General features: G+C 35.1%; 1 long non-coding RNA gene across 1 annotated transcript; it reads right to left on the reverse strand.

Annotated features, from left to right (window-relative positions):
• Positions 1-5,726: 5,726 nt before the first annotated feature.
• Positions 5,727-8,578, reverse strand: LOC115927122. The gene is made up of 3 exons (XR_004065432.1): positions 8,307-8,578; positions 7,499-7,597; positions 5,727-6,249 (listed from the first exon to the last, which is right to left on the reverse strand). It is a non-coding gene; the product is annotated as an uncharacterized LOC115927122 (long non-coding RNA).
• Positions 8,579-10,935: the final 2,357 nt, after the last annotated feature.

Below are 10,935 nucleotides of genomic sequence, written 5' to 3' on the forward strand. Positions count from 1 at the left end.
GTACAAGTATAGGTGGGCTGGTCCAGCTAACATTTTAGACAAAATGAAGAGCACATTTGAGATAGCTAATTGTCTCAGCTACATCATACTCGAAGTTCAGCGTAAATGAAGCTAAAATGACGTAGATGTTGCCCGCGAAAGACGGGAATGTAGAATCGAGTTTTGAGAAAAAGTCATGTCCCATAGAGAATACACGCAAAATGTGAAAAATTGACATGCCTCCTTTAATCGCAAAAATACGCCATGATACCTTTGTCAAAATGAAGAATAGTACTGACTGCATTTGTAGAAATTTGTCTCAGCTAGAACATATTAAAATTTGGAAGAAAATTGATCAATATTTACAGAGATACAATCAATTTTCCATAAATATGCTGACGTCATAATATGCAAATTGGAATTTTGAGTTCGGAGGCCATTATGATGACGTCATGAGTTAATTGAGGGTCAAATGAGACATGAAACAATATTTCCGAATCATACTCTTTTAAAATATGAAAACAAATTGGGGTCACCTTGCATCCTAAAGAGCTACAATGGATTTTGTATAGGCGTGTTTTTGCCCATATATGCTATGTATTACAAGAGCTCGCGCGCATGGAGATTTATGTTAAACGGTCGATCATTCCGTTATTAATAGTCATAAAGAGACAAACATGGTATCAATATGTTTGTAAATATATGTGGTATATTATGAAAGAAAAAAAAAAGGCAATTCAATGTTGTGCAAAAGTTTTACGCGCGAAAACGCGCGCGCATGCTCGTACGCGCGATTTTTTATAAAATGCTTAGAATGGCCTAAAACGTATGCAAAATGATTTTCAGACGATTTTGAGCATTTCAAAATTTTGCGCGCGCATTGACGCGCGGACGTACGCGCACGCGCGCGTTATTTGACCTTTTATTGACCGGACGGATATTGACCTTGATCATGATAAATATGAACGAGAAATACCTTTTGGTTATGAAGATATGATCATGAGTTGATTTTCGTAAAATTTTACAAAATGGCGCCTAGATGACGTCATCAGTGAAGGTCAATGTTGAAAACGTTATTGTGCTTTGTACATATGTCTATACATATGTGTGCCAAATTTCTAGGCATTTGATTGAGCCATTTCCAAGTTATCTTGTTCACAAAAAAGTGGTTAGAAATAAGAAAAATATATAATAATAATAAATAAAGGCAATTCTAACGAAATTATAAGGTGGTCTGTACGTTATACAGCCCACCTGATAAATAAAGGCAATTCTAACGAAATTATGAGGTGGTCTGTACGTTATACAGCCCACCTGATAATTACAAACCGAACTATTTATTCCTAGATATACCAATACCTCCTACCTACATTTTTTTGTTGTCTCTCTCTCTCGCTCTAGATTTATCTCCCTCGTCGCTTTCTTCTTGGTCTCATTCTATTCCTTTGCTAGTATTATGTTCATTTCATTCCTATTTGGTATTCAAAAGTGATGCAATACCTCCCCTGTTATATACATGTATATATATTCCGTGTAACTAAAGACAGATGTATGATATATATTCGACAATTTTGGTATCCCGTGTGTTAAGCTATATCAGATTATAAAAAATGTACGTTTTCAAATTGTTTTTCTTTCTTTCAAATACGTGGTTATCATCAATTATTTATTATATTTTCATGTTTAAATGTACTTTCTATTGAAATTGAAAATCCATTAACATATTTCTTTTAAACGATCAAGGATAATTCTTGAAAGATCAGTTTTATTCATGACGATACCAATTAATTTGTATTATAACTGCTTATATGCTTGTTGTGTATTTCTCTATTTTGCTTTTGCTGCTGATATTTGTTTTTATTCTTATCAAACAGGGCCTCATGGAAGACCACCAAATTGGTGATATGTGTCACCCTGTATAAATATCAGAAATAAATAAATAAATATATATATTCCGTGTAGATAAAGACAGATATGTGATTTATAAGAGCTATGGTCAATGTATAAACCTTGGTGTACCTCTCTTTCTCCTATCAACCCTCTTCTACTTCTCTGGCTCTCCAAATCTTTTACTTTCACGGTCGCTCTGCTTTGCTTTGTTCTATACTATTTACTAATCTCCTCTCTCCTTTGCCTTTCGCTTCTCCTCTTTCTCATTAATGATGAATAATTGACATGGTCTATATACTCCTTTTGACAATTTGCATATATTTGTTCTTAAAAACGTGCATGAGTGTTATCCATGCCAAGTTAGTTATATGATTAAGATCATGGAATGTTCTCAATAAACCTATTAGTCAATCATTCAGTTGTAAAAAAAAAGGCATACATCAGAAATGATAATGGGCAGTTTAAAAACGGGAAAGGGGAATTCATAATAAAGGAAAAAGTTCATTTGTCAAAGTAAAAGGCACCTTGAAAATTTGACGAGGGGACATAATAAAAGGGGAAGGGACAATTATTTAAAGAGCAGCGGCACAATATAAATGAACACTTTTCTTCCGCAAATGGAAGCACTTCTGGTGTACTTGAAGAAAAAGAGGGGTATTGTGCCCTCTCCCCATGAGCGCTGACTCTGATGCAGATAAAGAACGCCCCACAAAGAGAGAAAGAGATAAACGGAGAGCAAGATGGTGGAGGAAGGCAATATTCAAAAGCATACAACATTAAACTCAGAAATAACCAATGGTAGAATTAAGAAATGGTTTAAGAATGGTAGCACAACTAAAAATAACAATTAAATGGAAAAAAATTAAAAGGAAAATGAACCCCCCAAAAAAGGAAATTAAGGTCAAGTGAATGAGCTCATGGTATAACGATAGTGGCAGCCCCCCCCCCCCCTCCCCGAAAAAAAAAGAGCCAGCAATGAAGTGATTAAAGAAACAACCTTCTCAATTTCATGCAAGGAATAAAGATAATAAATCATACTAAAAGTCGTACCATCGAAACAACACCGAAAATAAAGATAATATTTGATAAGTGCAAATACAGACAGTGGAAACAAAGTGAAGTAAGTGTACACGTGTTATAGGAACACATGGGAGAGAAGAAATATGGACTATATCATTTAACAACGTTTCGATAATCTGTTGAGCATTTGGTGTCTAGGAAATGGGATAAAAATCATCAACAGCATTAAAGACAGAGAGCCGGGACAGAGACAAACGAGTCTGATACGAGAACTCAAAATATAAAACAGTCTGAAAAACTTACGAAGCAGGAGGGGATGATGATTTTACAAGAAAACAAAACAAAATAAACACTAGGAAACGGGCTCAAAATCGAAATCGATTTAGAAATAAAATGTTAAAAACGATATACAGAACAATATTAGCGTCTTAGCGTATGTTACACACTATACAGATTAAATATATATATATATATATATATATATAGTGAAAGTATACAGTGCACACAACTTGGAGCGATACTTACATGACAAAGATACACATCGAGGTTGCCTCTTGATGCTTTAAGACCATTGAGAAGAGATTCCAGTATGCCGCCCTTTCTAGTTCCACAGTGGACTAACCTATGTTCAGAAAACAGAGTGATAGAGGTATTAGGTGCGTTGGATGTTAGAGTAAAGAGAGAAGAGGAGAGAGAGAGAGAGAGAGATAGAGCACGCGCGATAAAGGGAGGGTGTATATAGAGAAAGATAGAGGAATACATGTACATATAGTAGAGAGACATACAAAGAACAGAGTAAACAGACGGAGAATGCGTAAAATATGATACTCTTAGTATTGTCATGTTTGGATTTATAGATCTGATTTGTTTTCTTCCCATGAACGATTTAATTTTGTAGGCCTCACTTAATTTATTTAGCGACAAAAAATACAAACTCTGGGAGGTGGAGAGGGAAGGAAAAATTTAAGGGGGGGGGGGGTCATAAGGCCTTGAAATTGATATTAAAATTAATCAGATCAATTTTAAGGGCCTTCATTTTTTTCGAATCTAGGCCATGTTTCATAATGAAAAACAAAACTTAAACAAAAACACAGATTTAAAGGGATAGTTGAGTTCTGTCTTCACACCGCATATGCCTTCAAATTTCAGGGTTATTGCTCTTATTCTTATCTATGATATTTCTAGTGCCATTTTAGGACCTAAAATTGTTATGAAGGTAACTTTAGTCCCCCAAATGTGTGAAATTTAGCCAATACGATCACACCAATTCAGCTCCACTTTCCCCAAAATACAGTGGACTCAACTATCCCTTTAAGCTTTGAAATAAATATTAAGATAAATTTTATCATTTTATTTCAAGTCACGGTTCTTTTCAGCAACAACAAACCAAACGAGTATTTCAGCTTTTGCGCTTTAATTTCTGTTAATCGATTCAAAAGGAAGTTTGTTATATACCTGGTGAAATATCTATTTGTTTGTGTTTATATTATGTTTTAACAAAAAAAGGAAAACAAATATTATTATATGATAGGTCATATGTATTTAAACTTTGTTTAATTTCCTTTGTATTTTGACCTATAATTTGTACAGGGCCTCTCGAGAAAACACGTTTCATACTGAGAGAGTAACCCTTTAAAAAAAAATATCCTAGTATTAATCCGATATGGTCAGCATTGATTTGCTTGAAAGGCGTAATTGACGGCCAAATTAAATTTGGACATGCATCGGAAAGTGGAGAATTCTGTACAAAGTTAATGGTCAATTTGGGGCCATAAATTACCATATTTTTTCCTACATTTGTGCCCTTATTCCATTTAAATACTCTCTCTCTCTCTCTCCCTCTCTCTCATTAACACATAACCACACTCCCATCAAAACTCTTTTCACCCCCCCCCCCCCTAAAAAAAAAAAAAAAAATGGAAAAAAGGAAAGGAATAAAGTTTTGTTTAAAAAGAAAGATAAACACAGGCTTCCAACAAAAGCATTGCTAGGTTATTTGAATACTCCTCATCAAACAAACACACCTTCATTGAATCACATCATTTTATAAATACTACCATGCGTTAGCGTACAATTTCATCAATTCATTATTTGCCCCAACCCCTTTTTTCTGTTTCAAATGCCAAACAGTACATTGCTCAAATACAAAATAGAATTTACACAGATTTTTCAAGCTTTAAAGTCTAATCGTTTTTATTTTGCTTGAATGCACGAAAATCTACATTTTGTATATGTTGAGCAATAGCAAATTAATTCAAGGGATACAATAAAAACATTTTCAATGACACAAATGAAAGTACTGCTATTAAAGTACAGCCAGTTGTTAAAACTATTGCAGCTTATATCTGCCACTGTCTACTCGGCGTAAATTGATGGAGATTAAAGGAGTAACATTTGTGTAAGGATTGGTCTTACCCATATGGTTGTTAATCTAAGGGTTAGACACATTGTTATGTAAGGTTAAAATGTGTTTTTCTTGATACAACAGTTTGTCTATATGAAGTTAATTATCTTTTTTTTTCTAACAGATTTGAACATATTCTAAGGACAATATAAATCCGAGTTGATATATCATTTCCTGCTAGACCAATCTGTTTTCAATGCAATTATAATATTCAGTTGTTTCTTTTGAATTTGTTCTTTGGCAATTGGCAAGAATATACAATAGAGGCATTGACAGGTAATTATCAACACATGGTCATGCCAACAGAACCTCTAGGAAGAGTTCTAAATGGGCCCTCAAATTGGTCCACTGCTGCTCAGATTAATTTGCCTCTTTAAAATTTCTAATTTGATATTTTAAGATGCATCACCAACGAACGGATTTGTCTATGTAATGTAAGTTTAAAGACAGTAAACCTCCATGACAGAATCATAGATTTTAAAAGCATCAACAACCCTTAACAAGATATTTATCGAAAGTGCAGGCTTAAATTGCAAAGCTAACTTAATATGGATAATGACTTAAGTTTTATCCTTCAACTAAAGCTAGTATTTTGTCCTTTCTTCTGCAAGATTCTAACATTCTATTTGAAATAATACAATTCTTGGATTTATCATTGAAAATCTTAGTTCCTTTAGACCTTACTTGATGACTTCTTATCAAACCAATAATCTCATACTCATGGCAAACTGATGGCAAACCCATGGTACCCTCACTGAAGCATTTTTAATAGCTTTAGCTGAATTAATTTGAAAGGTCTGTTTCATGGGAAGTCGTAGTTGAAAAAAGCGACATGTCCACGAACTGTTTAGCAACTGTTTAGCTTAGAGCTGGAAAGGGAGCTTGTATCTGAAGGCTGGCTGATGTTCCACATGAAGCATAATGTTGCAGGGAATTCAGGCTCTGCAGTCTAGAATCTGGAATAAAAAGTTACGCAATAAAACAATTAATAACTACTAGTGTAATTGTTTAATCTTTCTACAACTTTTGTATTTCTGGTCATGTCAATTTCTTTGATAGGAAAATAAATAAAGTAGAATGATAAAGAATATTCTTAAAAAATATTGATACGAAAGAAGTTTAAGTTAAAGTGGAAATTCAAAGAAAATCACAAATATGCCAACTAATGTATCACTAGAAACTGGTAAGCTAACAGATGGCCATCGTAAAAGTTTTAGATCAACTACATATCCGATATGTAGTTCGGGTGATTTATAAAAATACAAATACAACCACCTCCATAACAGCTGGGATATACGATAGATTCGCCAGAAAAATAACTTTGTTTTAATGACGTCACAATATGGACCAATACTGACCAAGCAGACGACATCCCATAAAGAATGAACATAATTGCAAAGCTCTTATTTGTCAAATTATAATGAGTTTAGTGTATATAAATGTGATGGCATTTCAAACCATTCAAAATGGGATATGGAACCGATTCTGATAACTAAAACGTTTTGTTTGTAAATACACAGGATAGGGGTTAATGAACAATCAAAGAAACCAGACTTTCATATTGAAAAAAAAAACGGAATTATATTAAGGACGGCATTTGTCATCAAAATAAAACCATGCGCGGGGTTTAGAGTGAGGCAATAGATTATACATTTAGCCTGACGGTAGTGAAGTAAGAGATAGAACTCAAGAGAAGATGAAAAACAGGCACTGAAAATGTGTAAGATGTCATGGGACATCTTCTGCTTGTGCAAATCATGTCCATACTGTGATGTCACACATCTCAGCAGCGTTCGGAGAGCTCTTCAGGTGCTATGCCGGGGCTGTATCTAAAGCGTTTTGTAATTTATAATACTCATTACTTCGCATGTTTCCAAGCATTGATTTTGATAACCTTGTCGAATCAAAGTTTCAAGTTTGCCATTATGAAAATAAAGTTAGTTTTTAAAACCAATGAATATCTCCCTTAAGAAAAGATTATAAATAATTTATTTTTAGGCTTGGGAAAAAACATCTCATAACCATTTGTGTATGTTTTATACAATAGATTGGGTAAGATCGGAATGAGACTTCTAAAAAGGACTAAGAACTGTACTTACTTTTTTTATCGTTTTTTCTTTCCTATTGATTACTGTAGGGGCATGGAAATGATGACATGCACAACAAATACTAATACGATCAATTATTTAAACTGAAACCCCTTACCTTTTCTACTTGAAGAGATGGATAAGACCTTAGGTATGAGAGTCCAGATGCCATGAGCTTTGCAGTTCATGTAGATGCAACAGCTCTTTACTTTGCAACCTAAGATTTAAAACGGAGAGTGCAATTATATTTCTCAGAAAGATAGTTGTCACTTTACCTAATCTAATGTGTTCAACTAAACAAAAGCATATTTTCATCAGTGATTCTAATTGTAATTAAAATATTTTTGGTCCAACCCATTATATGTCAAGGTGAACTCGTGTAATGTGGAAACTTTTCTTTTTGATACACAGTTTGGACTTATCTTGCTTTTGACTATGATCCCAAACATTTCTTTAAAATCTTGATCTTGAACTAGAGCTTTTATTTGTAATATCAAACTACAACAGTCAAATCTTAATCATGGTTACTCTGATCTGAAACCGACCCTATTGTACAGGGATTGATTACAACTACCCTCTGGGGAATAGAAGGAAAAGAGATACAATGGTATATAACAAAGATAGCAGCTTACATCATGCATATGTTCATTAGAGTTTGTTCAATCACATCTTTACACTCTCACTGTTGCCCTATTCTATGCACAATTGATCAAAATCTGGCTGATCAAGTATTTATGTTTTTGACCTGTCATGGCTGGCTTCCTCTTAGATTAAGAACACAACATTTTCAGTTTGTTATTGTAAAATCCAATATTCGGTATCTAAACCCTTTATCATAAATGAATATAAAAGACTATAAACTGAACAAAAAGTTAGTACTTTATTTCTATGTAGGTCTAGAACATGAAGAAGAAAAAGAACCTCACCCTTATTTCATGTCGGTGTTCAAACTTTGCTAAGATAATCACATCAAAAGGCCACTTAGTATGGTAGGATCTTGCAGTACACCTTGAACCAGATTACATTATGCAGATCCATATCCTTTCCTCGGGGCAGAGGTAGGATGAGAGACGTTGAAGACTATAGAGGTCTATTTCTTGGATATGACTCAAGAGTCCATGTCTACTCCATCTCTGACTCTGAAAGAAAAATAAAATGAAGAAAAACACAATATAGAGCTCGATACATGAGCCTACTACTGTACATAACATTCTATATCTAGTCTAAAATTTAACTTGTTACCGTTATATGTGGACTAGATCTAACTCCTGTTTAATTTAGATCTCACAACGTAGTCTAGCTGATCTAGGACTAAGGGACTATCTCTAAATTCTGATGTATCTAAGTTAATCCTGCACACAAAAGGTGCAGTGTAGAGACTAGGTCTAGACTACATCGACCCTAAGTCCCTAGATCTAGTATAAGGATGCAGACCAAATCTACATTAAGATCTTATTCTTAATCAAGATCTAACTTGGTCTTGGGTCTGAAACTGTGGAGACAATTTGTTTTCTTTCATAAAATGTTAACGTTAAAACAATGACCCCGTCGATTGTTAATGAATGTTATTATCAACATGAAAAAGGGGCTACCGCACTGCCTACCGGCGAATAACAAAGTAGATCTAGGCCTAGTCTAGATTTGGAAACTGAGCCTTAACCTCAATTTATAGCCTAGGCCTAGATTCTACGCACTAGACTTTTTATCGGCGACCATTCAACGCGATGATTTCTAAAGCCGTGGTGGACTTATTTATTTTGTCATCAAACGCAAGAATAAACTATATTCCTAATGAATTCAGACCTGTCATAACCAAATATTCAATGTCGTTAGACAAGTAGAGTTGGACATGCATGGATGTAATGAATGGGACGGAAATGCATGAACCAATGCAATTCGTCCATCTAATTTTTAGCTCAGAAGTTGGGGAACGCTAGACCCAATTATTACTAGTAGTCTATTGATATTTATGTCAAATATCGTTCGGTTAAAAATGAGAAGAATACTTTCCTTCCACCAAAATTTGTTTTCAACAGAATGAATATTTTAGAAGAAAATGGAATTAACTCACTTTTTTGAGGACCTCTCTTGCAGTAGTTTAGCGACGCATTTTTGTGGTTGGTCATATGTGCAGAGCCCTTTGTTTAACCTAAAATTTATCAAGATTGATTCTAGCTAAATTTGATTCGATGAAACAGCTCACGAGCATCAGTTTAAAGGCAAAAGTGATTCAGCCTTTTATAAAAAATATATTTTCAAAGATATTCAGGCACGTAGCCACGGGGGTGGGGGGGGGGGGGGGGGGGGGGGGGCTTGGTTGAACTTTTATAGATCCTCCCCAGGACGTCGATCAATTACATGTAGATCTAGGTCTATGTGCCCCCCCCCCCCCCCCCCCCCCCCAACATCAAACTCTGGCTACGGGCCTGAAGATATTTAAAATCGAAATTAATTTTAGATGATGAATCAACCTCCGGCGGGGGGGGGGGGGGAATCGTGAAAACTAGTAATTTCCCCTAGTTTGGCATTAAGAGTTCGAAAATTCACCAATTATAAGTCGAATTATGCTACGATATAATCGTAATAGATCTAGATCTAATTATAATAATAATAATTCATGATAATGATAATTAATTTTATAAGGATAGAAAATCTATGGTTTGTATTTTAAGTCAACATGGACCCCGGGACATGGACTTACATTAATTTAGCTTCCGACGGTGCATAATCTTAATAATACATTCAACTGCATATTTTCTAGACCTATTAGTATTACAATTTTGGATTTTTAATACAGGCATTCAAATTATATTCATTGCTAGTGACTAGAAGTCTAGACCCTAGTCTACTTAAAAATTATAACATAAGAATTGAGAGCGATAATCAAACAAAACCCATCTTATTCTTAACTTTCAGTCAAAGACTTGGAAATTACACCCACGTTTTAACCTTTGCATCTTTTCACGCATTTGTATCATTATGCTTACTGCAAAGTAACTGAATAGAATAATCTAGTAGGATTTTAATCTATTTAATACATGATTTGAACAAGAACCTACCACACGCATGACATCGTCTTCACCCGTCTGCAGCACTCGATGAGGTAAACCAAGTCTTCCCCGTCTTCTGTGCACTTCACACAGGTCAGTTTTAGCTGCTGTAGCTTCTTGGTTTGTTCTCTGATCAGTAGACCCAGTCCTCTCATCGTCTCTCTCGATACACTCTTCTTCTCTGATGGGTGTGAGTACAAGTACGGTGCTGTAAGCTTGATGTGTGTGAGCTGCTGTCCTCCGGTTCGCGTAATTCGACGAAGACCAGCCGTGATCTGAGGTATCTCTCTCTCTGCATCATCGATAGTGATATCGATATCTCTCAAGCCAGGTAGCGATGAGAGCAGACCTTCGTAGCTTTGTGACGTCACTCTCTTGGCTGATAGCTTTGTGACTGGTGGAAGGTCGGGAGGAGATGAAGGGAAACTGAGAGAGGAGTCTGAGATGGTGAGATGGTTCAGTGAAGTGAATGATCTAAGACAGGACCACAACTTTGTGGTCATCT

The sequence above is a fragment of the Strongylocentrotus purpuratus genome, unplaced genomic scaffold (genome assembly GCF_000002235.5).
Source record: "Strongylocentrotus purpuratus isolate Spur 01 unplaced genomic scaffold, Spur_5.0 spur5_scaffold_20, whole genome shotgun sequence".
NCBI lineage: Eukaryota > Metazoa > Echinodermata > Echinoidea > Camarodonta > Strongylocentrotidae > Strongylocentrotus > Strongylocentrotus purpuratus.